The 6,084-nt window shown below is 46.1% G+C and overlaps 1 protein-coding gene across 1 annotated transcript in view; it reads left to right on the top strand.

Moving 5' to 3' along the window:
* Positions 1-6,084, top strand: part of LOC112074058 (ubinuclein-1-like) — a 16,542-nt gene that overhangs the window by 2,195 nt on the left and 8,263 nt on the right. The gene's annotated exons all lie outside the window — the stretch shown is intronic.

A 6,084-nucleotide genomic window follows, 5' to 3' on the forward strand; every position in this document is an offset into this window, starting at 1 on the left:
GTTCCTTGCTCAGAACATGAGAAACATATGAAAGCTGTGGTTCCTTTTAACATAGGTCTTCAATATTCCAGGTCAGAAGTTTTTAGAGTTTGTAGTTATTATAGGAATTATAGGACTATTTTCTCTCTACGATTTGATTTCAATATCCTTTGACTATTGGATCTTCTTATAGGCACTTTAGTATTGCCAGTGTAACAGTTAAGCTTCCGTCCCTCTCCTCGCTCCTACCTGGGCTCGAACCAGGAACACATCGACAACAGCACCCTCGAAGCAGCGTTACCCATGCAGAAGCAAGGGAACAACTACTCCAAGCGAGTGACGTCAGAGCGAGTGACGTTTTGAAACGCTATTAGCGCGCACCCCGCTAACTAGCTAGCCATTTCACATCGGTATCACCAGCCTAACTCGGAGTTGATAGGCTTGAAGTCATAAACAGCGCAATGCTTGAAGCACAGCGAAGAGCGTGCTGCAAAACGCAGTAAGTGCTGTTTGATGAATGCTTACGAGCTGCTGGTGCCCACCATGCTCAGTCAGACTGCCTTATCAAATCATAGACTTAGTTATAACATAACACACAGGAATACGAGCCGTAGGTCATTAATACGGTCAATCCGAGAATATCTCTCAAACACGGAACCGTTCCGTATTTTATAACGGATGGCATCCATAAGTCTAATAGATCCTGTTAACATTGCACAACCTTCAATTGTTATGTCATAATTACGTAAAATTTCTGGCAAATGAGTTCGCAACGAGCCAGGCGGGCCCAAAACTGTTGCATATACCCTGACTCTGCGTGCAATGAACGCAGTAGAAGTGACACCAATTTTCACCTGGTTAATATTGCCTGCTAACATGATTTCTTTAAGCTTAATATACAGGTTTAAATTATATATTACTTCTGAGTATTGATTTTAAGAAAGGCTTGATGTTATGGTAGTACACATTGGAGCAACGACAGTTCCTTTTTCGCGAATGCGCACGCATCGATTATATGCAACGCAGGAAACGCTAGATGAAACTAGAATATTCATCAACCATGTGTAGTGTAACTAGTGATTATGATTGTTTTATAAGATATCGTTAATGCTTACACTAGCAACTTACCTTTGGCTTCTTACTGCATTCGGAACAGCAGGCTCCTCGTGAGGCAGTGGTTAGAGGCGTTGGACTAGTTTAACCGTAAGGTTGCGAATGAATCCCGAGCTGACAAGGTAAAAGTCTGTCGTTCTGTTCCCTTGAACAAGCGGTATACCCCCGTTCATTAGGGGCGTCATTGGAAAATAAGAATGTGTTCTTAACGGACTTACCTAGTTAAATAAAGGTGTAAAAATTGATTGTTATGAAAACTTGAAATCAGCCCTAATTAATCGGCCATGCCGGTTAATATCGGTCGACTTCTAGTTCAGTTTACCATGTTTCTTTCTGGTTCGTTAATCGGTCGACTTCTAGTTCAGTTTACCATGTTTGTTCTGTGTGCGGTTTACCAGTTTCTTCTGGTTCGGTTAATCGGTCGACCTTCGTAGTTCGGTTTACATGTTTCTTCTGGTTCGGCTGTACCATGTTTCCTCTGGTTCGGTTGTACCATCGTTTCCCTCTGGTTCGGTTGTACCATATTTGCTCTGGTTCGCGTCTGTACTCCATATGTTGCTCTGGTTCGGTGTACATTATTTGCTCTGGTTCGGTAGTTGTACCATGTTTTCCTCTGTTCGGGCCTCACGCCGTATGTGTACCATGTTTCCTGCATGGTCTCAGTGCAGGGTGCAAGTCTTTGTGGTGGTGTGTGTTCTGTAGAGCTCGTGTACCATGTTTCTTGTCGGTCTTCATGGCTGTACCATGTCTCCTCTGGTTCTGGTGCGGTCCCTTAGTGTCATCTCGACGACCTATGACCAATTGTTTCCTCTGGTTCGCAGTGTACCCCGATGTTTGCTCCTGGATTCGGCATTCACGTCGTTGTACCTGTTCCTCTGGTCGGTGGGCTCTGTCAGTACCATGTTTCCTCTGGTCGGGGTACCATTTTCCTCTGGTCGGTTGTTGTTTGTACCATGTTTCCTTAGGTTCGTGTAACATGTTTGCTCTGTTCGATGTTGTACCTGTTTCCTCTGGTCGGTTGTCTTATTGTGGACCTGGTGCTCTGGTTCGGTTGTAACATGTTGCTCCTGGTTCGGTGTACCATGTGTTTGCTTCTTGGTTCGGTCTGTACCATGTTTCCTCTTGGTTCGGTGCTACCATGATTTCCTCTGGTTCGGTGTACATGTTTCCTCTGGTTCGGTTGTACCATGTTTCCTTCTGGTTCGTGCTGTACCTGTTTCCTCTTGGTTCGGTTTGTACCATGTCTGCGTGTGTTGCAGGTGGTGCTTCCTTGTTATAGTTGCCTGGATACTTAGCTTCTCAATATTGTTTATTAATTTTTAAAATTACACGTTACCATGTGTGTAGTATTCCAGCCTATTCTGACCACAAGCTGGATCTGTTTAGTTTATAGTACTTGTAGTATAGTACCGTATGATACTAATTTCCCCCTGGCGCCTGTCCTCATGAGCACCAAGCTGGTCTGTTTTATGAGTTCTGTAGTATAGACCGATCTATACTGTAATATTCACCCCTCCTGTCCTCTGAGCACCAAGCTGTTCCTGTTTAGTATAGTAACTGTAGATAGTACTGTATATACTGTAACATCGCCCCCTTCCTGTCCTCTCTGCAGTCATGCATGAGTTGGTCCAGCCTCTCTGAACACCAAAGCTGGTCTGTTTTAGTTATAGTATGTGTTATAGTACCCTGTATTATTACTGTAACATCGCCCCCTCCTGTCCCTCTCTGCTAGTATGGTGAGTTGGTCCCAGCCTCTCTGAACACCAAAGCTGGGTCTGTTAGTTAGTAATGTAGTCCTATAGTATCTGTATTATACTTGTACATCGCCCCCCCTCCTTGTCTCTCTGCAGGTCTATGTGAGTGCGTCCCAGCCTCTCTGAACACCAAGCTTGGTCTGTTAGTTTATAGTAATGGTAGTATGATAGTACTGTATTATACTTGTAACATCGCCCCCTCCTGTCCTCTCTTTGCAGTATGATGAGTTGGTCCCAGCCTCTCTGGAACCAGCTCAGCTGGTCTGTTTAGTGACTCTATAGTTAATGATAGGTATAGTACTGTATTATACTGATAACATCGCCCCCTCCTGCTCCTCTCTGCCAGTATGGTGAGTTGGTCCCACCTCTCTGAAACCCAAGCTGGTCTGTTTAGTATAGTTAATGTAGTATGGTTACTGTATATACTGTAACATCGCCCCTCTGTCCTCTCTGCAGTTATGATGAGTTAGTCCCAGCTCTCTGAACACCAAGGCTGGGTTCTGTTTAGTTAGTAATGTAGTATAGTACTGTATTATACTGTAACCGGTCGCCCCCTCCTGTCCTCTCTGCAGATATTTATGATTGAGTTGGTCCCAGCCTCTCTTGAACACCAAGCTGGTCTGTTAGTATAGTAAGTAGTATAGTACTGTATTATACTTAACATCGCCCCCTCCTGTCCTCTCTGCAGATATGATGAGTTGATCCCAGCCTCTCTGAACACAAGCTGGTCTGTTTTAGGTATAGTAATGTAGTTATAGTACTGTATATCTGTAACGTCGCCCCCTCCTGTCGCTCTGCAGTATGATGAGTTGTCCCAGCCTCTCTGAACACCAGCTGTCTGTTTAGTATAGTAATGTAGTATAGTACTGTGTTATATGTAACATCGCCCCCTTCCTGTCCTCCTGCCAGTATGATGAGTTGGTCCCAGCCTCTCTGAACACCAAGCTGGTCTGTGTAGTATAGTAAATGTAGTATTAGTACTGTTTATACTGTAACATCGCCCCCCTCTTTGTCCTCTCTGCAGTATTGTTGTGATGGTTCTGTGTCCGGTCCCAGCCTCTCTTCGGTGAACTCCAAGCTGGTGGTTTATTTTCTAGTAATTGTCAGTATAGTACCTCGTTATTATCTGTATGACACTCGCTTCGCTCCTGTCCTCTCTGGCAAGTGTGATTGAGTCTTGGTTCATGCCTCTCTGGAGCAGCTCAATTGCTGGTGAGTGTTCTATGTTAATTCTGGTCCGCTCAATGGTTTTCCGCCATGGGGCCTCTTACGGAGACAGGCGTCACGCACCTCTCTATGACCAGTAACCAAGACATTCAAGCCCCTTCTAAGTAACCTATTGCAAACACTTACCTCTATCCCGCTGTCATTTCCTCGTTTCCAAATAGTTCACCCTATTCCTGCTCTATAGTGTACTACTCTTGGCCAGGTACGTGCGTTCTCGTTCCAGCTTAGTGGTCGCTATTCTTGCGATGTCGGGACAATATTGTTCATGATCATAACTGGATTGCTGGTTGTGAATTAGGAAAATGTTCTCATTACAGATATTCTTGCTTTTGTTCCCAGGAAACGCAGGGAAGGAAGCGGGTGGTGAAAACGTGCTTCTGAGGCGAGGACCTCCAAGGCTGGACACGTGTGGCTGACTTTGAAAACCTCCGTACTCTACCTGTCACAATCACTGGGTGAGAGACTGACTCACTGAATTTTCAAGTTTTGATCTTGACAACTATAGATCATAGATTGTCATTTATGCTTCCCTCTCTCTGTGCTCCCTCTCTCGTACTCCTTCCACTACTCGTGATCGCCTCCCTCGTACTCCTCTTGGGCCCCTCTCTTGTGCCTCACCATCCTCTTCCTGTCGCTCCTTCTCATCTCTTTGTGCTCCTCTCTCCGTCTGTGTCTCGCCTCTCTACTGTTGCTCCCTCTCTACTGTGCTCCCTCTCTCTGTGCTCCCTCTCTCTGTGCTCCCTCTCTCTGTGCTCCCTCTGCTCTGTGCTCCCTCTCTCCTGTGCTCCCTCTCTCTGTGCTCCCTCTCTCTGTGCTCCCTCTCTCTGTGCTCCCTCTCTCTGTGCTCTTTCTTCCCCAGTGTTCTACACTGACAAGAACATTGTTGGGAGGAGAAAACCGAAGAAGAGAAGAAGCCAGCTGGGTCCTACTGGAGTGTCACGACATTGTGAGAAAGTTCCAGAACAGAAAGACAATTCGAGAAACTGAAAAGGAGAAAGAGGCGAGAGCAACAAGAAGTTCTGGTCTGGGGAAGATTTACACTTATCCCATCATACTCCCCTATGTTTCTTTTGCAGACCCTTGCTGGTGGGCTTTGCGCCAACTTTGGCGGACCCTGCTGCTCAGCTTGTCGGATCGGACCATTACAGCCCGGTCCTTCTGCGGTGTGCAGCCTAGTCACTGTGGGACTCTTCTGACCTTCGATCTTAGCTTCGGATCTGTTTTGATGGTTTGCATCCACCCTACTGTGTGCGCATCGCCTGTCGCTTGAGGTTCTGGCCGCAATCAGGTAGTCGTCGCCACTAGCTCCGTGTATCAATGGACCTTCTTTGAGCGTCAAAGGCCAAAGACCCTTGGCCGTACAAGTGAAGTTAACGGTTTGATACTCTACTATAGTGTTAATCTCTATTCATTGTTATGTTTATATTCTTTTATTTGTGTCAGGCTGTGAACTATGGAGCACTGGTGCACTTTGCCTGATACAAATTACTGGATACCAGCCAGATACTATGATTTTATATGCTGTTGTTCCAGGACTCGGTGCAGGGGGTGAACCCCTTCTGCTTCACCCTGGAGGAGCCATTTCACACCAGGACCCGGTCTCCCCCATCGCCCGCGCTGTCCCTCAACCCCAGGAGCTCAGATTGACCTCGTGTCCCTTGAATCCATCTCCAAGCCCAGGCCCCATAAACCATCTTACACAGGCCACAGCCAGTCTACTGGCCCACAGGTCCCAGCTCCTTCACAGGCCACTCCCTGCCTGGAAGGTCTGTTTCACCCCAGCCATGTCGAGAAGACCGAGTCTCAAGACCTGGATACTTAGCTCTCAATATTGTTTATAATTTTAAAATATACACGTTACCATTTGTGTAGTATTCCAGCCTATCTGACCACCAAGCTGGTCTGTTTAGTATAGTACTGTAGTATAGTACCGTATTATACTGTAATATCACCCCCTCCTGTCCTCTGAGCACCAAGCTGGTCTGTTTAGTATAGTACTGTAGTATAGTAC

This window comes from Salvelinus sp. IW2-2015, unplaced genomic scaffold (genome assembly GCF_002910315.2).
Source record: "Salvelinus sp. IW2-2015 unplaced genomic scaffold, ASM291031v2 Un_scaffold2476, whole genome shotgun sequence".
NCBI classification, from domain to species: Eukaryota; Metazoa; Chordata; class Actinopteri; order Salmoniformes; family Salmonidae; genus Salvelinus; species Salvelinus sp. IW2-2015.